We start from the raw sequence: 25,008 nt of genomic DNA, 5'->3' as shown, positions 1-25,008 counted from the left end.
GATAGAAGTCTTAATTTCCTCATAGGCTTTTCTGTGGTCTGTATTGGAATATTGTAATGTTCCACAAATAGTTTTTTAACTGGTTTTGAGGGTGCTATGTAATCATGCAAGTTGAGAACCGAGATGCAGAAGTTGGTCTTTATTAAGTTTGAAAGTCTAACTGGAACAACTTCAGGACCTTACCTTTAAACTAACTTGATTTTTTTTTGCATCATAATATGTATGATAATAATAGAACAGATTCTGTTAATTTTGGTTACAAATATGACTAATCAGCACTTCTTCAAATTAGGCTTTAGAGCCTGCAGGAAAAAAGGAACACAGAAATATTTACCATTGTTAATAAAAATAGAATGAGGTTCCCAAGAGTGGCATTTTTCTGTTTCCTGTGATCTGATCTGAAGCTTCTTTCCCTTCATATTCTCTTAGTTTTTAGTTGGCATTGAAGTGTCGTGTATACAACAGACCTTACAGCCTCATGAATAGCCTCTGATTAATTTCCAGAGCAGATCCCTCCTGTAAACTGGAGGAAGATTGGACCTGGGGGTGGCAGGGGAATGTTTCGCAATTACATAATCCAAGGACTGTGTCAGAACTCTTGAAGGCAAGGGGCATTTTTTAACTTCTGATTGATTTTGAAAGACTTTCAGTCTGGGGATGTGAGATTTCCTGGCAGAAGTCTGGAAAGCTTTCAGTTGATGCTCAGAAAAATTAGTGTTTTAGTATTTGTTGATGTCAACTTTTCATTGCCGGGTGTTCTGTTTTAGAGGGTTTTTTAAACTCAGATTTGTAACTTTTTAATTAAAAGAATTTTTAACATACAGATATGCATTTAGTGTGATAAATTTTTAAGCATTGCCTTGTAAAATAGCTGTTACAGTGCAATAAGTAAAATTTTCAATCCTTATTTCTATGTAAAAGAAGTGAGTTGGAGTGAGATCAATAAGGGACTTTGTTGTGATACTGCTGTTGAAAAGGTCAGCACTTGAATGTCACTCAAAATTTTGAGCATGCAAAATGGAACTCGCATCTCCTTTGGTGCTCAGTAAGGAATCCATGTTGGTTAGTCAGTAGAAAACATTGGCAAGATTTTTACATCTTGGAAGGCAGTCTAAATCACTTTATTTGATAATCATATTCTCTCCTTCAGGCTTTTTCCTCGTTCTAATTAATTTTCTTTGCACTGTGGCGTGGCACTCCTTCAACAAGAGGATAAGAGAATGCTCACTACCCGATAAAGTCTTAGCACCAGTTGAAGACTCTAGTGGATAGTGACAAATGCATCTTGAATGTCCTGCTACTGAGGAGCATTTCAGAATCTCTGTTTGATACCCCGAGCCAGGGTTCTTCCTCTGTCCTGCTGAGATTTTGAGTAAAGTGTTGGAGGCAGTGGCTAATGCGCAATGCAGAGTAGTCGGTTTTGTATATTAGGTGTATTCAAAGCATGTATGTGACTGGACTTTCCTACTCTAAAGATCTTGCCTAGGCTTTCGTGTAAAACAGGTGTTGAGCTGCTTAGATCTGCAAAAATAATAGCAGGTCTGACATATACTGAAGCAAACTTGTAGGTGAACTTTCCCAGTGATAATTTAGGTGACTAATGACTTAGAGAGTTGTAGGAACACACTGTGCACTCTACGGTCACTATTATAAAAGATTATTTAGAGTTGTGACTCTGCCTGTTTACTCACTGGAGTAATTCTCTCTGGCATTCTATCAAGCATGATGTAAAATTTAGTGCATGATGTAAAATTTTATTATTTGCAAAAATAGATAATTTATTTTTACCATGGAAAATGTAATTAAAGTATTTGAGGAATTGCAATAAAAATGATATGGTTTAAAGGCTTGCTTGTCTGTACTTCTCTAAATATCGTTACTTAAGCCATCTTACTACTGGAAAGTAAACACTCTCACACTATAACCTTAGCCTGCAACCTGGGGAAAGAATAATGAAAGGTAATTATTTCATTTAATGGCATGCTGAATGATTGTATTGAATTAGTAGACTTTGGAAGAGGAATTCTCTCTTTTCCTGTGAATGTTTGTGTTTATTCCTGATGAATCTTTTTTCCTAGGCTCCAAATAGGCACATGATGTCATGAAATTAAGCAAATTTTTAATCACATCTTGATAAACAATTAGTTAATGAAGTCTTATAAAACTCTTTGTAGATGGATTTCTGAGAATTCAACATGACTTGTTAAGTCCTGATAATTTGAAGTTATTGCATGCTCAATTACAGTGAATGTTCTATTGTGTATATGTAGCCCGTGGCAATTGCAAATAACTTGGGTTAATTTAACCCTGTTTCATTGCTGGCTAAGGAAGGTTGGATTAATTTGCATTTTTCATGGGCCTTAGGTACAGTTATTGAAAGTCAGCTGATGCACAGTTAACTAGAGAGTCTAATCAACTTGCCCAAGAGTGGCTGATACTCCATGTAACCTTGTGGAAATTTTGGGAGGGAATAGTATTTGTCCGAAACAACACCATTTAGGGTCTCCTTCCTGCACCTAATTGTTGATACAGGTGTAAATTTGAACCAGTGTTTTGGGAAGGACAGTAAAAATGGGTGAAATCCTCATTGTAACACACACTAATTTTGACATCCTGATAGAAGATATCATTAAGCCTGTTATAGATAAAGCAGATAACTATTTTAAACAAGAACAGAAAAATCTTGTCAGTTTTATGATGATGATTACATACTTATGCTATTTTGTAATGAAAAACAAACAAAAATTAGAAAATAGACATACTTTAGTTTTAAAGGTGACCCTATGGAAATAACATCAAATAGCATTCATAATTACCAAAAACATTAAACTTGCTGTACATAACACAGAGGTTATATTAGCAAAATGACATCCACCTTGATAGAAAGAATTCCATTTAGTTTCATGTATATGATTATAATGAAGAAATATTCTGTAAATCAAGTTATATGAAGGTTCGTTAATGGAATTGTGTGTCAAATATTGCTTTAAAGTTGTACTTCTGCAAGTGGATTGCTTTCAATGGTTTACAATATATGATTACTTGAAATTAACCAATATCAACGTATTTGCTTCCTGAAATAAGAAATAACAAGGGCTTTAATAGCTGAGTTCCTAAGTCTTAGGGTATTCAAATACAGTAAAATATTTATTTAAGGAACTCAGTGATTACAGTAGTAAATACTCTTGGTGCACACAAGATGAAAAACCTGGAGTTTTTTCTTTAAATAATGTATTATCATTTTTAGGTTAGATTTACCCCATTAAGACCAACAATAGCTTTATAATCCTGTCATAGTTAGTTAGTTTTGTTCTGTGGTTAATTTGTGTTTTGTCATAATCATTGTTAAGCATTTCATAAATCTTGGTAAGTTAGAGGTGTTCCTATTTTGGAGGAATGGGGTGGGGGCAGGTTATGGTCTGGAGTGCTAATTGTTAAGGTGTAGTGGTGGGCTTACACTTGTGATTTCTTTGCAGTAACTCTCTGAACTCTGAACATAGTTTAATAAATTCAGCAGTCATTTAGCTTACTAACACACTCATCAGTGGTGTGTTAATTAGCTTCAGATAACTTAAAAGTTTTTTTTTAAACATCTTTGTAAAATGCTTATACATGTGGTTGGTTAATAACTCAGATAGTTGTCCACCAAAACGCACAGATTTGTGTTTGAGAATTTGCCTTAAAATCTTTTAGAAATCAGGAATACCTACTTGACAGTCAGTGTCTTAGAAGAGGATGTTTGTTTTGAGTAAATAGTAGGAATAATTAGCAGTGGGGGGAGCTCGAGTTCCTTGTAATATGAACCTGGAAAACACAAATGTAAGTGAATATTGGATTATGTGAGATAGCAGTTTGGTACTATACAGAATATTACTGTCGGTTTAAATTTGCATCTTAGACACAAATATTATCATGTGTGCCAGAACGTGCAGACAGTAATGTCAAACATGTGGCCTGGGAAGGCCACTTGTGGTTCTGCAGGCTCTAATTTATGGTCTCCCGTGGCAACTGTTAAAAGTATTATGAATACTGAAAAAAGTATTATGAATTGAGAAGTATCACGGAATGATGTCCCATGAGTTTAATGTGAAGAGTTTATTTTTTTGTGGAGGTGAACAACCTGTTGACACAGGAACAGATCTTTTCCTTGCTGCTAAGCTGCCCTCGTCTTAGTTTTATGTGTTATCCCAGAGATTGGTCAGTTAGCAATTACATTACAGGGAAACAGGACAGAAACTGAGGAGTTTGACAGCCTGGACAAATAGCTACCAAAGAATAGTGTGCCTGCCTGTATAGGTGCCTCAGCATCCAACTGAAAAATGAAAGACTGATATTAGCTACTCCTTATTCCTATTTTAGTGTGTGTATTTCAGTTTTTGTGCAAGTCTAAGGTAGTTGAGGCCTGAAGCATTTCAGCTGCTTCTGGTTTCTGTTCAAATGGCATATAAGTAAAACTAGAAGGGTATCATGCTTCATTTTTGGTGCTCCTGTGTTGTCAGAATATTCCCAGAAAGATGTTTGGGTTCTGTGGCTCCTTTGTGCTACAGTAACTTTCAGTTTGGAAAATAAAGCAAATGACTTCTGTTCCTTCTGCACTAGCAAAGCTGCAAAGAACTGAGAATAGTCTCCAAAATGAGCTTGAGACTTGTGAAATAATGTTAATGTTTCACAATAGAAAGACTGAGCTACCTTTCTAAAAGGTAGGTCTTGTCACCTGCATCTCAGGAAGAACTGCAAAAATCAGCTTTAGTTTTCCCTCAAAGATACTGCCCTACAAATATATATTTATAGCAGTGTTGTGGTTTACATCTTATTTTGTACATACTTTATTTTCATTCATCAATGAATTATGATGGGCAAACAGTTATAACTGTATTTTTCTTATAGCAGAGTGACCTGAAATAATAGCACACCTATTTTAGGATATTTTAAAATGTTTAGTATTAAAATAATTAAAAGATACAGTGATGATAATTCAATTTCATGGGATCTTAATATTTTTTTCAACATAGGTAAAACACTTTGTGACTCTTCACATGTAACTTACCTGTATTTTAAAATCCACCCCCTTCCTAGAAAAAAGCAATAATTAAGTGGAAATTGTTGCAGTTCAACAGGTTATGAAAATAAAGTGCTCAGCATGCAATTGTGTACATTCTATTAAAAAATTAAGCGTGACTCACTAATCTAGTCTTGGGTTTATTCATTAATTTGATTATCTACATGGTCAATTCTGATTATCCGTGCATCTGTAGCATATGGGCTACAGTTCACCTTTACCTTAGCAACAGCTGGGACAATAGTGCTGTCTAAATTCTAGTCAAAAGCTTTCTATTAAAGCCTCAGAGAATTTGAGAGCTATAATTAGCCCTCTCTTCCACAATAGTGAGGTTTAGACTTTTAAGGAGAGATGGTCGTCATTTAGGGTGAAGTGCCTGGAGAATAGAGAAGATAGCAGAACATCTGTGGGTCTGCGGGGATAGAAGCATTCAGTGTGGATTGCCTTGGTGTGATCCTGTAAGCACTAATTTAACCTTCATGAAGCAGTTCTTGGGCCTTCTCCCTGTGCCCATGATATAGTCAACTTGGCAGTTCAGCCAGTAACTTGGAACTGTGTCCCTGGCCTAAGACATACTTCTCTTTTACTGTAGCCTATCAGCTTAGAATTTAGAGATTCATAGGATGCACATGATTTTTATTTAATCAATTAGATGATATCTGCAACTCATAAAGTTCACAAATGGAAAAATACGGATTTTGCAGTTTCAGTCATTAATTGGTGACCAACTTTCTTATATTGGAAGGTGAAATAATATTTGCCATATACGGATGAATAGAAAAGCAGTGGCAGTGCATTTATACTGTCTGAGATTTTACAAGTCACTTCTTTGAAAAAGTGCTTTTAAGAGCACTTTTTTCTTTTTCAGTATAGGGATTTTTTTGGCATATTTTTTATTTGTCAACTTCATTATCTCCTTGCTTTTGTAAGTGAGAGCTTGTGTAAATTACATAATTAGAATATACTTTCTGAAAAGGCTATGTGAATACTTCAGTAATTGAAGTTGGAAACAGGCTATAGTAAATTAAAGCAAGCTACTCTTACACTGAAACTTAGATTTCTGGATTTCTTTGATGTCAGTTTAAATATCCTACTTTAAAAAAAAATGTAATCCTTTTTCATTAATAATGTCTTGCTCACCTCTCCCTTTTGCCACCCTCCCCCACAATTTTGAATTTGGCTATTTAATCGCTAGCTCTCACAAGCCAGTGAAGAAGCCACATCATGAAAGACTGCTCTGGGAGTCCAGGGAAATAAAATAAAAAATAAAAATCTTTCTTGTCTTGTTTTACTCTGGAGCACTGACAGAAGATTGGTTGGCTGGAGTATGAATGAGGCCGTAGCTTTGCAAGTGTGTGATGTGAACTAGATGGAAAGGCTTTAGTCCCTTTCTCTTGCAAAATATAGAGAGACATATTTTGATTTGGGTGAGTTGGGTACGTTTGTGGGAGAAAACTTGATCTCTGAGGGCTTTCTGTGGGGGTATGTTTGTTGATTTGCAATAAGTTCCATTGTTTGTTTTATAGTATTATAGTATTTATAAATTATTTGGGAATACTGACTTTCAAAGTATGTTGCTAAAATAAATCCTGAGAAATGTTTTGGCTGATAGGAAGATGTTAACAACTTACAAATCTCAGTATAATAGAACAGATAACTCTGCATGGATCTTTTATTTTCTTGGCTGTTGGGGAAATGTGGATTAGCATATATGAAAATGTTGCCTTATTAGCCAACTTACTTACTTACTTACTTATAATTAGTTTTAGCAATAATAAGAACTAGTGAGAACTTTTTGGTAAATTGTGCAGGTTTTGGTGACACTCTGCTCCAAAGCAAATGATTTTTTGAAATCTAATGTCAGTAAAAATTCTTAATCTGAATTTGAAAACAGCATAATGATATTTTTGGGAAAAATTCGAATCAAAGTGTACTATGCCTGTAGTTACAGTGTAATTGGAGTGTTTTATTTTAGAAATACTGTAATTTTACACAGGTGAAACAACTTGGTTCTATTTAAATGGAAGCACTTTCTAAGCAGTGTCCACTTTGACAAATGACAGTGTTCAGTGAAGCGTTGTAATTTAAAGTATTCTCATTCAGTTTAATAGGTAAGTGTCTGGGAGAGACAGTAAATATCTTCTGTCTAGCTACTAAAGGTGAGGGAAGTGGAATTTTCACCAGTGTCTCTCCTCTGTAGTTTATTTGTAGGGGTTTTATATGCTGTAATGTAATCTGAGTAACATCCTGAAACTTCTAGCCATTAAGTTTCTCTTTCTGTTCATGTATAACTTACTAGCTGTAAGATCTTACATGATTCTTGCTTTTCCTCTTATTTACTGGATCCCATCAGAGTACACTTCAGAGGGCCTTAAACAGCTTTGATCTCATGGATTATTTTAAATTTTTGCGAAATAGGCAGGTTTACTGAGAGGTTACAGGAGATGGTGCGACACAGAAATGTTTGTGGTGTCCATCATACCCGCGTGATGCCTAGTGCAGAATGTCAGACAGACCATCGCCTTGTGTGTTGTAAACTTAACTTCCACTTCAAGTTCAAACCTAAAAGAGGCAGTATCCCAAGGAGGAGACTCCAAGTTAACAATCTTCAAACAGCTACAGTGAGAAAGAGATTCCAGGTAAATCTTCAAACTAGACTTGGAGATCATTCCATAGATCCCTCTCCCGAAGCGCTTTGGCAACATATTAAAAATAGCATCCTGCAGTCCTCTGAAGAATTGTTAGGGTTCTCCTTCAAGAAAAACAAGGACTACTTTCATGGAAAGAATCAAGAGATCCAGGAATCATTGATAAAGAAGAGAACTTTGACCAAACACACTTTGGTCAGCCATCTTGTTATGTAAGAAAAGCAGCCTTTCGTCTTGCATGCAGCAAGCTCCAACAGAAACTCCGTGACATCCACAACAAGTGGATGGATCAATCTTGCTGAAAAGATTCAATTATGTGCAGATTTGGGTGATCATGGAGGATTTTATGAGACTTTAAAAGCAGCATACAGACCTACACACCAAAGCCCTCTACTCAGCGCAGATGGTCAAACACTTCTCACAGATAAAACTTCATTCTGAATCGATGGTCTGAACATTTTCAGACTCTTTTCAGTACTAGCCGTGTAGTTCAAGACTCAGCAATTCAGTGCATTACACAAGTACCAGTGAAGAATGAATTGGATATTGCCCCTACTATGGGAGAAACTCCTAAGGCCATTCAGCAGGTGAAAACTGGCAAGGCAGCTGGGGTTGATGGAATTCCACCTGAAGTCTGGAAACATGGGGGCCTTGCACTCCATGCTAAATTTCATGAGTTTGTGGTACGCTGTTGGGAGCTAGGCAAACTCCCATCACACCTTCGTGATGCAGTCATCATCACCTTGTATAAGAAGAAAGGAGTTAAATCAGACTGTTCAAATTACCAAGGTATTATTCTGCTCTCCATTGCTGGCAAAATCCTGGCAAGAATACTTTTGAACCCACTATAGCAGAAGGAATTCTACCTGAAAGCCAATGTGGTTTCAGAGCCAACAGGAGTACCACAGACATGGTATTTGTTCTCAGACAACTGCAAAAGAAGTGTAGGGAACAGAACAAAGGTCTCTGTATAACTTTTGTCGATTTCACCATCTTATCATTGGTGAATCAGAGCTCAAGTCACTCCAACAGTTTAATTATCTGGGAAGCATCATCTCTTTGGATGGTAAGATTGACAGAGAGATAGACAACAGGTTAGCAAAGGCATATAGTGCTTTCGGAAAACTGCATAAAAGAGTGTGTTGTAATAAACACTTGAAGAAAAGCACAAAGATCAGTGTTTACAGAGCCATAGTGCTGTCTACTCTCCTATATGGATCTGAATCATGGGTCATCTACTGCCACCACCTGCGACTCTTAGAATGCTTCCATCAACGCTGCCTCCGTACAATCCTAAATATCCACTGGACTGATTACGTGACTAATGTGTCTGTTCTAGAACAGGCAGCAGTCACAAGTATAGAGGCCATGTTGATGAGAACACAGCTGTGATGGGCAGGGCACGTCTCAAGGATGAAGGACCACCACCTCCCTAAGATCCTGCTTTGTGGTGAACTTGCCACTGGCTGCCACAAGAGAGAAGCCCCAAAGAGGAGATACAAGGACTCCCTGAAACAACATCTCAGCCTTGGCCATATTGATCTCCTTCACTGGTCTACTCTGGGCCTCCAATTGGGAGGTCTGGAGACACACCATCTATAATGCTACTGCTTCGTTTGAGAACACATGCAAAATCATTCTTGAGGAGAAAAGACAATGCAGAAAGAACCGTGTCTTGCCAATACTGCCTAAGGAGACTTTCCACTGTGCCTTTTGCAACCGGACTTGTCTATCTCCTATTGGCCTTTTTAGCCACCAGTGCGTTTGTAGCAAATATGGGTAGAGTCCTTCTCAAATCTTCGTTCGCGAAGCCTGGCCATGATGATGACAGGAGGTGGCTGAGACTTCTGGAGTAGGTTCAGTTGTCTTGGCACTAATGTGACTTTTTTTTTTTAAAGTTGTTGTTGTTTAGCAAACAACAATACCTGTTTACCAGATGTGTAAAGACACAGAGTTAAGGTGTCTGTGGTTCATTTTGTCATCTCTCATCCATAAGCCTATCTAGTATGAGGGGTTTTTGTCAGGTTCATATGACACCACAACGGTCATACAAACAACCGTGGTTGTTCACCTTCAAGAGTACTACATCTAAAGTTTCTTAAGCTAAAAAAAAGACTATTTGTGCAGTGATTATCCTAAGACCAGCTAGGGAAGTTATGGTAGTGAATGAAGTACAGCTTTATAGCTGAATTTTCTAATTTCTTGTACTTTAGAACTGGCAATTTAGTTATACGAGCCTGACAGTGTAGTACTCGGGGAGCATAAAGGCCATTACTTCAAGTTTTTGTGGATGATGTGAAATGAAGTTAAGTACCTCATTTTAGACTAAGGGAGTTTATGAGTGGCCATGCTTAGTCAGTACACACCCTACCCTAAATTATTGAATAGTTATTTTGTTTATCTGAACAGTGATACTTTTTCCACTATAGGTAGCACAGGAGTTTTGCAATTAATAACATTAGTGAGTCTATTAAACTGGTTTATTCGCAACGGTTGAGTTCTAGTGAGAAATAGTTGATGTGCAGGGCCACAATCTTCTAACTCTCCAGAACTGGAATAGTCAGGAAAAAAGCTTTTATTCAAAATCGGTGAATAAAACATCTCTATCACATTTTATTTACTATTTCCGACAAGAACCTCCTTAATGATGCAATTTAATTTGTCTCTGTGAAAAGGACAGTCTTTAAAACAGTAGATTAAAAATCTGGGATAGTACTGTTGCATGCAGTCATTACATATTGACTGAAGAGTCCTTTCTGGATTATATATTTTTCCCTTCCCTTGTTTAGTGTTTGAGGTTGAAAATGTAGTTATGCATGTGTCTGTGTTACATCATGTTACCAAATAGATTGTTATGTGCAGGAGTTTAACTGTGAAAAACACTAATAGAATCTGAAATCCTGTAATGATTTCCTAGTTTTACTGTGTTTCTTCTCTTAAACCTCATTTTGATATTGCTTATCCAGCCACAGCTGTGACTACAGCTTTAATTTACCTAAACTAAAATAGTTTTTAATTTAGGTACTGTTACTGGGGAAGTGTTATTGGCCAGAAATTTTTATGATTGGCTCAATATCATTAATTCTGCTTGCATTATCTGTCTGAGCGTGTGTCTGTATATAATATAAGGAGAACTGACATATGTATAATTTGAAAACCAATTTGAGTATCAGGCAGAAAAAAACCAGCTTTTCAAGTTCTTAGCTTGGAGAGTGAGTAAAACACAGTAAGATGATGTAGATGGTGGTATTATTATAAAAGGAGAAAAGTCCAAAGCTTTGCAGCTTTTAATCCAGCACCTTATAGAATCATAGAATCATAGAATCGATTGGGTTGGAAAAGACCTCCGAGATCATCGAGTCCAACCCTTGGTCCAAATCCAGTCCATTTACTAGATCATGGCACTCAGTGCCACATCCAATCTGCGTTTAAAAATCTCCAGGGATGGTGAATCCACCACCTCTCTGGGCAGCCCATTCCAATGCCTGATCACTCTCTCTGTAAAGAATTTTCTCCTGATATCCAACTTAAATTTCCCCTGGTGGAGCTTAAGCCCGTGCCCCGTTGTCCTATTGCTGAGTGCCTGAGAGAAGAGACCAACCCCCACCTGGCCAGAACTTCCCTTCAGGTAGTTATAGACGGTGATGAGGTCACCTCTGAGCCTCCTCTTCTCCAGGCTAAACAACCCCAGCTCCCTCAGCCTCTCCCCAGAGGACTTATGCTCCAGTCCCTTCACCAGCCTCGTTGCTCTTCTCTGGACCCGCTCCAGCACCTCAATATCCTTTCTGAACTGAGGGGCCCAGAACTGAACACAATACTCAAGGTGTGGCCTCACCAACGCAGAGTACAGGGGAAGGATCACTTCCCTGCTCCTGCTGGCCACACTATTTTTGATACAGGACAAGATCCCATTGGCCTTCTTGGCCACCTGGGCACACTGTTGGCTCATGTTGAGCTTCCTGTCAATTAGTACCCCCAGGTCCCTTTCTGCCTGGCTGCTCTCCAGCCACTCTGTGCCCAGCCTGTAGCACTGCATGGGGCTGTTGTGGCCAAAGTGCAGGACCCGGCACTTGGCTTTATTGAACTTCATCCCATTGGAATCAGCAGAAAGCCTTTCTGCTCCCTTTGGCTACTCAGATATCATGCACAGCTTTGAATCATAGGATTGTTTTGGTTGGAAAGACCTTGAGATTGAGACCAACCGTAGATCATTGAGTTCAACCACTACACAGCTTACATGGCTTGTACCTTTTGACTCTTGAAATTCTGTGAATGGTTAACTAATTGTTAATTAAATTGATAAGAAATTAATTGTTAAGAAACACCTTTTCTACCTACTGCTTGAGAGATATTGGTCACATTTGTAGCAGAAATTTTGACAATTAGATTGAAAAAGTTTTTAAAGTTAACTACTAGAATTGCAATACACTGTTTTTGGGAAATTACATGCAAACTGGTATTTTTAAGGAATGTGTTCTTACACTCTGTTGGTTATGCTTTGCCTTAATGATATATTATGTATACAATATAACAATGTATTATATGTAAAATATGTAACCATATATTTTGCATTTAACTTTGGGCTTACCATGTAGGTCTCACTGAATTTGTGTGTAAGATTATACCTTAGACAGATTATACCTTGGTCTCTAAAATGTCACGTTGACTGAGGGAGTCTTAAGGTTTCTTTTAGTTTCTCCAGTGAAAGACTGATATATAACGCTTGCTCATGATTTCCCAGAAGCACCTGCTGAAACATGCAGGCTGAAACTGGAGAAAGTGAGGGAAATCTTATTTATCTGATTTAAACAATGAAATGTCTTTTCAGAGGGATTAAAACTACAAAAAAATGTTAAACCTATGTTTGAGAATTAACTGGGGAAAAAAATGAAAAGTTTTGGTTAAGAATGGTGTTTCCTTTTCTGTTGAGTGCTACCTAATGTGGAATCTATTCTTCTTGAACTCTGTTGCTAGTGGAGCTGTGGTTCATTGTGAATAGTATAAAAACTTACACAGTCTATGATTCTTAATGATCAAGAAAGAAAGAATAGTAGAGAAAAAAATTGCATCTAAAAATGTCATAATGTTAAAAATTTGAGGTTCGTTCAGTAGCAACAAAGTACTGGAAGCATTTCTTAAGGCAGTGTTTTCCCATTTCTTTTTCTTCTTTGTTTTCTACTATCCCATTTTTTAAATCCTTTTCAAGTTTACTCCTGTAAAGATCTTCATGTGACTAGAGACTTAAGAAACCATTCTTTTGCATGGGTATTGCAAAACTTGCATTGACCTAAGTGAATTTTTACAGGTCAGTTAATATCTCAGCAGCTTCCCTGTACAGAAGGCTGAAGTGTGCTCCATACCAGAGTGGTGAGCTACCAGCAGTACAGTGGTCACCTTTTCCTTAATGGTGTGTCAGATTAACAATACAGTAGAAATATCATACAGTATGCCACCATTAACAAAAGTACAGTAACTACATTAGACTGAGAGCAACTATTTTGTCTGCTTTACTCTCTACTCTAGTCAATGGACTGCCTGACCTCCAGTTCCAAACTTTTTTTGATTTTTTAGAACTTTCAGATTGCACTCTATTTACAATTATCTCTCTGTAATCAAGGAAAAATAAGCAATGAAACCAAATCATAGCAGAATTTACAGACTTTGGAGGTGCTTGTTTTCAATAAAATTGATCACACATTAAATTTTGTGATGTTAATTTCCATAAAAATGGAAGAAGGGAGATAAGCGTAAGGATGATGACATTGTACAAACTTTATTTCCTGTTTGCAGAATTCAAGCATAAGACTTTCTTTATTAAAGGCTGGAAATAACCACCTGCATTTTAATGGTCAAGTGCCTCTTCCTGTTCACCACGTCTTATATTGATCATGAATCTTTGTGTACTACCCTTTAAAACTCAAGACGACTTTCTGGTCCTTTACAGGCCAGTGAACAAGTCTGCAGGACACATAAATATTTCTGAGAAATATTGCTACTGAAGCCCAGGCTTTATTTCTGTCTTAATAGAAATTTCTAGTATTTACTAGTGCTGTTATTTGTGAATCATAAATCATCTTGGGTCATTAACCTTTTTGAAGAGGATTACCTGACAGTTTTGGAGGTGTTGTCAAAGTATTCCTTAAGCTTTATGCAGAAGATGTTTGAAGGGGGAAGGGGTTGAAAGTGGGCTCTCCAGAAAGAAGCCCAAGAATGGACAGCCCAAGTTAAGAGCCAAATCAGCAGCCCAGCTGAAGTGCATGTACACCAATGCACACAGCATGGGTAACAAACAAGAGGAGCTGGAAGCCATCGTGCAGCGGGAAAGCTGTGCTGTAGTTGCCATCACGGAAACGTGGTGGGATGACTCGCATGACTGGAGTGCTGCCATGGGTGGCTATGAGCTCTTCAGAAGGGACAGGCAGGGTAGGAGAGGTGGAGGGGTGGCTCTATATGTGGCTCTCTTAGCTCTGTAGAACTGATTCCAACGGGAATCAGTGCCGGGTCCTGCACTTTGGCCACAACAACCCCCTGCAGTGCTACAGACTGGGGACAGAGTGGCTGGAGAGCAGCCAGGCAGAGAGGGACCTGGGAGTTTGGATTGATGGGAAGCTGAACATGAGCCAGCAGTGTGCCCAGGTGGCCAAGAAGGCCAATGGCATCCTGGTCTGGATCAGGATCAGGAACAGTGCGGCCAGCAGGTCCAAGGAAGTGATTCTTCTTCCCCTGTACTCAGTGCTGGTGAGGCCACACCTGGTCCAGTTCTGGACCCCTCAGTTCAGGAAGGACATTGAGGTGCTGGAGAAGGTCCAGAGAAGAGCAATGAGGCTGGTGAAGGGACTCAAGCACAAGTCCTTCGAGAGGCTGAGGGAGCTGGGGCTGTTCAGCCTGGAGAAGAGGAGGCATCTACAAAATGTTACATAAAGGGTTAAAAGATTCAGACCTCACGTGTGAGTTGTTTTCAGTCAGTCTATTCAGCAAACCAAAACCACCTTCAAATGAACTAGTAGGGGTTACTTAGCAAGTGAAATATCAGGTGGAATTTGAGATGGATTCTCCAGGGGCCACCATGGGTAATTCTTGTATAGTATAAAAATAGAGATCATGATAATTTTGCTGACTTCCCAGCCTCCAGTAGTAGTAATTTGGTTAAGTCTTAGGTGGTTTTCTCTAAAGTAGTACCAGAGAAAATGGCCAGAGGCTGCCAGGCTTGTTATGTTGCTGTGCTGCAAAACAGTGTAAGGAAATTAAAAAAAAAATAATATTTTAGTGATTGTATGTTTTTTTTTTAATGTGGATACAGTGTATGGTGTTATTATATATATATATATATATGAATATATTATATATATTGTCAGGTGTGTAGGAACAACCAGGGTATTTGACAGTCACTAAACATTGAGATATGAGTGTTTGAAGTGACCAATTTCCCAATACAGACCAATTTTTGATAAGGTGGTAGAAATAGGTGAAACAAAAATTGTCTGCTTTAGATCACCAGATAGTCTCTGGAGTAATTAGAGGTGAGAGGCCTTTCATCAGAGTAATTTTAATCATTGATGATAAAGTCCCATGACCTTTCTCTGTTTTTGTGGGTTTTGTTTCTTTGTTTGAGGGGGAGGGGAGGTGGGGTTTATTTTGTTATTATCTCAGGTTTAAATCATTACTGTATAATATTTTAAGATTTGGACAGAAGAATTCAGTGTATCTGTGCTCTCAAAGATTGCATCCCTTTCTCACCACTGCTTCTGTTGACATTCACATTGATATACTACATTATTGATCTCTTCTCCTAAGGTAGCAAAAGGAGCAGGATTAATCCTAGTTTTTCTTGGCATTTATGGAATAGATGTTTCTCTTGATCTTTGCATGAAGCAGTGGGGATAGCATGTAAGGAAACCTGGCTAACGAATAGAACTGAGAGAAAAGAAAAGCAGTAAGAAATAAAATAATTGAATTTGAGAAAAGGTTTTTCAAAACACCTTTTTGAAGAGTTTCCAGTAAAACAGTAGTAGGAAAGGAGGCATATTAGTTTTTGCAGTTGAAAATACCTGGGAGGAGGGAAAGGGAGAGAAAGAACTGGTTAGTGCCTTTCTCCTATTTCTCAATCCAGCTCTTAATTGCATTAGAAAATTAAAATACAGATTTCTTCTTGAGTACCCCCTTTCAGGATAAGATTAGGTCATCTCATTCTTATCCTCCTATTTGTGTACTATATTGTCTTTTTCCATTGAAATGAATAATGAATCAGAGACAGTGCTGTGAGGGCAGTAGCTTTCAGTGGCAGTAAGCCACTGAAACAGTTCAGCTGTTACATGGAACCTTATCCTGTGCTTTGTGTCAGCACCTTTAGTGCTACTGCTCTCACTCAGCATCTCTGATTCTCAGGTTTTCCTGCCCTTATTGTTCTGTATGTTAGTTTCTATTTATTATTGCTGTTTCTTGATATGTTAATTTAGAGAAAGCCATGGGACAAACTGTTGTCAACTGATCATGCTATTTCTTGCTCCTTTTTTCCTGTTTATGTACACAATACAGTAAACTGTTTAAATTCTTTTAGATTGTGAATAATCTAAATTTCAAATGTATGAGTAACAGTGAAGTGGTTCAGACTCCTGCTTCTGTGTCTTTAATCTAAACCTACAATGCTGAATTTTGGTAAGATTACCACCCTAATGCAAAAGTAAATAAAACCCAAATCTTCCTGATATATAAAACATACGTTTTTTAGGGTTAAACTTCTGTTGTCAAAGTATGATAGCATAATGTTCTTGTGTATTTACAGAGGTATATTTGCACTTTGCTGCAGGAAGTCACATGCAGCGACTGTAGCTCAGCTGATGCATGGGAGCCTGAACATGAGACCTAAGTCAGAATATTGTCAATATGTAGATAGAGGAAACCTTGAAGACCACAATTCTTCTACTCAACTGAATTAAAACTCATTCAGCAATTCATCAGGAAAATAATCAAATCCATTCCTGAAATAAGCAGTTTTTCAAAAGTGGTGAAAGAGTAGCTCATTATCTCAGCCATGTGGCTGCCTTCTAAACCAAAAGTTGCAATAACTTTTTGGTCTGAGGGAAGATGGGATAATTTGTGGGTATATAAAGTAGGTAAATAAATTTCTGTTTACAAATTTATATAAATAGTTTATACAAGTTGTACCTTGTCCATGACAATCAGCAAGTGTTCTGTGCTTTTCAAGGAGAATATTGTTCAAAAAAGATACCAGGGTGGAGAACGCAAAGGACTTGTGAAATATCTAGGAAATGTAGTTTGTATACAGGAGGCAGAACAAAGCATTTGATTATTAGTGAACAAGGCAAATGATAGAGGAAGCTGGCATTATTGACAGTGTGGAGGAGGTGGAATGAAGTGTAATGTGAGACAAAGCATGTAAACGATATGTAACATCAAGTGGGAAAAACTGCAAAATCTTGCAGCTGTAATGTTGTGAGGTAGATATGGAAGCTGGTTGAAGACAGAAGACAAAAAGGTGGGCTCAAAATGCACTGAAGACAGTTGTAACAGTGAATTATGCTGTGGCCATGAAGACAAATCAGTCTGAAAACAGCATATAAATCACATGATCAGCTGAAAAAAAAAAGATACTGACAAACTGGAGCAAGCGTGACAGAGGGCTACTGAGATGGCTAGGGGGCTGCAGCATGAAATTTAGAAGGAGAATGTGAGGTTTGGTTACCCTGGTGAAGAGAGAGGGATTGAAATGCTGTCTTTAACTAATAATGACCATTTATGTAGAAGACAAGGCAAACTCCTCTGAAGTGCAAAACATAAGAAGCAACAGCTGCTGTTTGAATAAGGGAAGTACCGATTGGATGTAACAGGGAAAAATTCACAGTGAATCTCCATCCTTGGAAGTATTCAGAATTTTTCTGGGATAGCCCTCTGTAACCTGATGTAACTTTGAAGTTGCTCTAACTTTGAGCTGAGGGTTGGTCCAGATGTCTCTCTCACCCTAAATAGACCTATGATTTTGTAAATGGACCTATGATTGTGTTTAGAAATATTATCTATACTTGGTAGCAACAGGAGTTACCAAGAGAAAGCTTTGTTAAAATACTGGTCCAGTTCAGTCTTACTTGGATGACATATTCAATATAATCCAAGTGTGAATATAAAGTTTCATTTAAGCACAACAGTTCGAAATTACTCTCCTGTCTAAAATGAGTTATATGGTACCTCTCATGGATTTGATGGGATTAGATATTTCAGTTAGATTAAGATGCTTATCTAAAAGGTAGCTTTTAAAATGTAGTTTCAAATCTCAGAGCCAATTCACTGTATTTGCATATCCATTTTTTAAAATTCTATGTTTAAATGATGTAAGAGTGGGAATAGTTGTACTAAAGTAATTTATCTGGAGGAGTTTCCTACAGGGTGCAACTCAAAGCAATTATTATTATAAGTTCAGTTTCTTCTTAATATTTTTATTCTTTATCTCTGGTTCCTATACGTGGACTTTTCTTGTAGATAGGGACTGTTGTTATAGCTTTAACTCACTGTTTTTTCACAGTAGTGAAATTTAAAGAATGTACTTTAATATTTTCTAAAGAACATACTTTATTTTAGCTACTAAAAAGTTTTATGCTGGTAGAGGATCAAATTTTATAGATAAAGTGAAAGAAGGAATACACTTTAATGTAAAGCAGTGTTAGACATTAAAAGATTGTTAGTGGGAAATACAAGTTCTGGAGATGAATCCACAAGCTTTCTAAAATAGATGGATTTCTTAAAAAGCTGTGAATAATAAAAGAAGTTATCACTTGTGCATATAAAGTTGTTATCTGTTGTCAGAATACTGGAAGTTAGGAATACCTGTCAGGAAACACCTGATGACCTTGAGAGCTGCAGAAATAGAAGCAGGATAAAATTCAAGTGCAAAATGTTGATGGATTTAGAGATTCATTGCTAGAATTTCTGCTGTAAGCAGACAGCTTTTCAAGTGGATATGACAGAGGAAGCATAAGATCTGTGTTTATTAATGTTACTACAACATACCTAAGTCACTCATCAGTAAAATGAGACTATTAAAAAGCATATGCAGATTTTTAATCTATCAGAAGAGGTGTGTCAGTGCAGAAATATTAAAGTATCCCAATATATGCACTGAGTATATTCATGGTTCCTTTGTGCTCCATGAAAAAATAAATCAGAGGTTTTCAGATGTAGAGGATAGTAAGAAGATTGGGAAAATTTATTTTATATGAAAACTTATTTTTGTAAAAGAGGGCTCTCAGCATAAGTTAAGTGCAGCAGTTTGAACTAACTTGTTTACACAGCTTCTGGGCTACAGCTGGCTCATGTCCAACCAGCTCAGAGTGTTTAGTGAGTGGTACTCTTAATATTTCACCTATTCATGCAGCAATTCCCAAGCTTTTCCTCTCTCCTGTTCCATTTCTGAGCTTGTGACTGTGCTTTTTTTTTTTTTTTTTTTTTTTTTGTAAGTGATTCTCCTGCTTTTAAATTTGTCAAGTCTATACACAGTGCTTGTGTTCTACAACCCTGTCTTTAGGGGGTTGCAGAGAGATTATGCAAATAAGCTATAAATTTTCTGGAAGGATTCTCATCTGGAAAGAAGAGGAACTACAGGCCAAGACAATGCAAGAAAAAGGAAACGTAAACTGCTTGTCAATAATTCTAGTCTGGAAATTTATATAAAGCTCTAAAATGCAAAAGAATGAGAAACTGGAATTACCTTCCAATAAGAAAGATGAAAGTGAAATGTTTAACTAGTTAAGGAAGAAAAGCTGATGAAATCACTAAATGCTTCAAGTACATTATGTGATATAAATGGTTTGGACTTTGTGATCAGGGAAATCCTTATTTGTTAAGCAAGAAGTGTGATAAATTGTTCAATAATTTCTGATATATGTAATGTGAAAAGATAAAATCTGTAAATAACAAAAGTTGCAAGAACCTGAATGTTGTATAACAAGACTGTTACATTTAGCTGTGTTCAGAGTAATGGAATTACTGTTACACCTTCAGCTCCTGGTAGTTTTATACCTGTCTTTGAAATAGAACTTAGTATCTAATTTATTAAGGTGGCCTTCAAAATATATAGTGAACATTATTTTTACATTGATAACTAAAATTTCTGTTCCTTTGGGGTTTTTTCCTGTTGGGAATGCAGAGTCACTGGTCACTAGAAAGTAAGATGAATTTGTCCCCCTCACTTTGCTCAGCTGAAACTTACTATTCATACATAAATCCACTGGTGCTTAATAGGATTAAGGTTTCTGAGTGTCTTAAGGTGGAAATGAAACAAACATTTGTAGTGTTGAGCTGTTTTCATTGAAGGATTTGTGCAAGTGTAGTGTAGAACCTGAAGAAGTGGTGTGTTTGAAAGGAGGAACCTGATAACATGCTGTTGGTGGACACTTGAAAACACAGATGTGCTTGCTCTGCATGTTGCTTTTCTTTGAAATGAGTACAATAAGTGGTGGTGTTGATTTGTATTGATAGTGCTGTAGGAGCCATTTCTTGAGGTATGAGAAGGGGAATGAGAGGTATGAGGTATGAGAATCACTGCTATGTGATTCTCTAAAAATCCCACAGTTAAGACCCAGTTTTGTAAGGCTTACTTTCTAAATGCATATTGTGTTACTTAGTCTCTTCAGAACTGTTTCTGTTGCTAAGGTGCATTTTTTTGTTTCAAAGTAATAGGCTTGACTGTTTAATTTCTACTCTAAAATAGATTTAGTCTGTTTTCATGTATTTTCAGGGGGAGATTTTGTTTGTGAATGCTTTTGTGAATGACTGTGTTTGATAGATTTTGGAAAAGTGTGTGGAAGGAATAAAGGAAGCAGTGTAGTTCTGTGTTTTGTTTCTGTGTATCTTAGGGCAGAAGCACCTACAGCCTTGAACAGATGTACTATCCCATTTCTGTTCAAATTTGAAGAAAAAGTGAGGTATCAAGAGGTCAATTTGACTAACTAAAAATCATGTAGCAAATTAATTTTTCTTCTAGCCAAGCTGGAGACCCAATCTTTTGCTATGATTTCAGTCCATATGTTTGGAAATAAAGAATGGATTGGTTATGACAGAGAAACCTGTATTGTATGAAAATCAGAGACCACAAGAGTTTTATCTCCATCTTGAACTGCAGCATTATAACAATGGCAATGGACTTGGTGATGAATCTTCCCTTCTTTGCCCAACAAGGTTAGAGAGCCTCAGCTGAGTAGTGGAAAATACTTCGTGAATTACCCTATCCCAAGAACTTAGTAAACAGAGTAAATGGCATCATGATACTTGGCAGTGTCATTATTCTTTACTAGGTGTTAATATGAGGAAAATTTCAGAACTGCTTGTACTCACCAGTATGGAATTTATGTCCCTGGCAGTGGAAAAAGCATGAAAAGTTTCAGAATGCTGATTCTGTTAACACTTAAGTTTTTTTATTAGTTGGAAATTATTTGAAAATGCTTCTGAAGAAAAACTTATAAGTTTGGCAGTTACAGAAAGATAAATATTTAACGTTCTTGGAGTTTACAAAATTAATGTGAAACTACGCAAAATTTCTAGTTGTAAAATTTATGTTAATACAAGCAATTTTAATTGTATCAGTGAATAAAGCTGCAACTAAATACAAGTTGAATGAGACTTTGATTATATTACTTTAATATTTAGGTTACTGTTGGTTATACTACCCTCATTTCATGACTTGCTAAATTGCAACAGCATTTCATCATGAGTCCTGTCCTTTTGAATCAGGGATTTGATAAGCCACCTCTGACTGAGTTAAATTGCTGGTCTGTTCAACTTGCTGACTATCATGTGTCACTTTCTGTAGTATTTCCCCATCTATCAAGATATGTTTCTTAAGATTGTGAGTGCTATGTGATTCCCGAGCTTGATTTCTTACAGAAAGAAACACAATTGTACCAAATTCTGATGCTTTTCTACCAATCAGCTGTATCTGAAAGAGGAGCATGGTTTGTAACTGGGCTTCATGAGGGCTGTCTTGGCCAAATGTGGCATGAGTTCTTATTAGTTCTCCCCTGACATGTTATCTCAGAATAAAATCCATTGTAACTTCACTTGACAGCATTGACCAGCATCCACATAGCACTGAATCAGGAGTAGGATTGTGTGTTTATATATAGTATATCTATAACCTGATAGATAAGGGTTATCTATAAACTTGATAGAAAAAGATAAAAGGCTGAAGTTCAAGTTGGTATGAATGTAGGATACAAAGCTGCATGAAACAAGTTCTCCTTAGTTCTGTTGCACATGGAACAGTTTGTTTTGCTTTTTCTATCTCCCTGTACAGAGACAGGGAGAGAAACAGAGAAAGTGTTTATGTCTAGAGCTTCTGATGATACTTCTTTCCATCCTTGACAGAATATTTGGACTATATGGAGTGTGCCAAAGTCTCAGATTATGGATTTAAATATTTGTTGATGTAAATTGTTCTGGCAATTCTGAGACACCACTGTGAGAGGGAAAATCTTGCATTTTTAGCCTACTTTTGTTACCAGGACGTACACTTAAAAAACACAAAAACAGTTAAAGAATTCTCTGCTTCCCTAACCTGAAGGCAGTTTTGCAGAGCTGAAATGCAGTTTCTAAATTCATACATACTTTCTTTCAAAATATAAAAAATCCTTTCTAGTCTGTGATAAAATTGAGTTTTGTGGATGGAGAAACCTTTCTAACCCTAAGTATGTAGACATTAATTTCCTTTATTCTGGTTACTCTTTTATGTACCGAGTTCTGCTCAAATTGACACATTTTGTTTGTTTGACTTTTTTGAGTTAAATTCTCCAGTGGTTGTTAGAATGATGAAAATTCCGTTCTCCTTTATAACTGTGGAAGTAACTACTGTTAGTTTTCATTGGCAGCAAATAGTAGTTTATAAGGTAAACCGCTTTGACTTGCCTTTCTCTCCTACTCTGTGTGTTGTGTTTCTTGTAAAAATCAGGTGCTTCAGGTTCTCATAATGTTGAAAATACTCCCCAGTGTGTGTAGGTTGATGAATTTTGTGGGATTTGTAAGGTGAAGATTGAGAGATATGTTGACTGTTACAGTGTAGAAGTACAACAGCTGACTTTCAGGAGAAGCAGATGACTTACACTGTGGATTCTGCAACTGTGGCTCAGCTCATGTCTGAAAGCTCCAAGAATCATTGGTAGATCCTTATCACCATCATTACTGTCTGTGTGATCTGTGGTTTAAGTGTGGTTTATTTGTCATGTAAGGTAGAATTTGAAATCATAGAATTGTAGAATATCATCATTGAGTCCAGCTTCTGGGCCTATGCAGGACACACCAAGAGTCACACTATGTGCCTGAGAGTATTGTGAAAATGTTTCTTGAACTCTGTCAGACTTGGTGCTATGACCACTGCCTTGGGGAGTCTGTTCCAGTGCCAAACCACCCTCTAGGTGAAGAACCTTTTCCTGATATCCAATCTAAACCTTCCCTGATGCAACTTCGGGCCATTCCTTCAAGTCCTGTCACTGGTGACAACAGAGAAGAGATCAGTGCCTGCTCCTCTTCTTCCCCTTGTGAGGAATTTGTAGATAGCTATGAGATCTCCCCTCAGTCTCCTCTTCTCCATTTTGAACAAGCCAACTGAGTAATTTCTTGAGGAAGATTCCACATGGAAACAAAAGTCAGTCCACACAAACCTAGATGAAGGACAGACCTTTAGAAGTTGCTGCAGTGACTGCAGGAACTAAGAAGGGCAAAGGAGAAAACCAGTACTAGGAGGTCTAAACGTTCAACTCTTTTTTGTTTAGTCCTCAGTAATCTGGTGAGGAAAACCATAAAATTTTCAGTCTATGCTGGCTACTGGTCAGTTCTATAGTTTCTTATAAAATGTGCAGAGTACTGCTGAACCATGTTAAAAATGCAGAATAATTTGTGAAACATTCAGTTGTGTCCACAGCTAAAAGAAAATGGTAACATATCTCAGTATCTGTACAGGGAATGCAAAGCAGCAGTCCAGTAGTTGACAGTATAATTCTTTGCATCCAGAATCTCTGTAGCTAACATTTAAAACTGCATCTCAGATTACTGAGTAGGTAGATTAAAAAAACTAAGAAAACCAAAGAAAAACAATGTACGCAATTGCATAACTATCATATGCTTCAGTTTTGCAAGGGCCAGTATTTGTTTAGCTTTCTGAGGTAGAGCTCCAGCTGAAACCAGCAGGAAGTGTGTAAAATAAGTGTCAGAGGATCATGCATAGTTTCTATCTTGGGTACTTGTTACATACTATAAGTTGATCAGCATTAAACCAGGGGAGACACTCAGTTACCCTCTTAAAAGAAGACATTCATCAATCAAGTGAGATACTGAATTGATTGGTGTTTTGGTGGGAAATTTAAATTAAGTAGATAATAAAAAATTTAAGGATTTATCATCCATTTCTTAGAGCTTTGCAAAGATAAGATATTAGTTACACTGAAAAGCTATGATAGAATGCTCAGCATCTTGGAAGAAATCTTACACGCAGATCTTGGCTGTTCATGGTTGTCACTGGCTCTGTTTCAGTGTTCAGAAGGACAGTAATATTACCATGAAACTTTAAAATGCCTTGTGTGTCCAGCCAGAATTACTGGAGAAGTTGCACTTATCTATAATTGCAAGTTTTACATGTAACAGCTGACACAAAGCATGGGACAATGTAATTTTGAATTTTAATTTGTAAAATTAAATACGTTCTGAGAGATGCTTCTTTTTGAAAGGCACATAATTACGACTTAGTCAATATCATTAGTCAAGCACTTCAGTGGGATTCCTTGTCCTTACCAGTGTTTTTGGTATTAGATTTTTGCGCTTGTTTTGCAGTGCTTTCTGGGTTTGTTTGATCTTCAGTGTAGTAAAACCTGAAATCTCATGCATGTACCAGAGGTCTTTGCCTTTTCCTACGGTGTTTTTATATTTACCAATATAAATGGTATTATAGCTAGCAATTTCATTTTGTAAACTATGGGTGATCAGTTTTCATCAAATTACAGCTTATTGTGGAAGAACATTCTAGTGAATTTCCAATCTTTTTTACCCCAATTGAACTTTAAATGATATCTTGTTAAACAATTGAAACTGAAGTAGTTAACCATCCAAATACCTACTCAGTTTAAAGCAAAGCCCCTGTTTTAGATGGAGTAAGTAGTGACATTATAAACAAAAATAGTAGTTTTCATTTCTTACTAGCTTTAGGCATTCACCCTCCTCTCCTCTTTATGGTAAGCCTTTGTAGAGAATTGTTCTGCTCACTGTGTGTTCTTTTTATATTTGGCTTCACTGTCTTGATGAAGTTTG

The 25,008-nt window shown here is 37.1% G+C and overlaps 1 protein-coding gene across 6 annotated transcripts in view; it reads left to right on the top strand.

Moving 5' to 3' along the window:
* The window catches only part of NIPBL (NIPBL cohesin loading factor), a 162,531-nt gene that overhangs the window by 19,382 nt on the left and 118,141 nt on the right, over window positions 1-25,008 (top strand). The gene's annotated exons all lie outside the window — the stretch shown is intronic.

This window comes from Pseudopipra pipra, chromosome Z (assembly GCF_036250125.1).
Source record: "Pseudopipra pipra isolate bDixPip1 chromosome Z, bDixPip1.hap1, whole genome shotgun sequence".
Taxonomy (NCBI): domain Eukaryota; kingdom Metazoa; phylum Chordata; class Aves; order Passeriformes; family Pipridae; genus Pseudopipra; species Pseudopipra pipra.
Note: the sequence above shows the minus strand (reverse complement) of the source record. Positions and strands in the feature narration are given on the sequence as shown.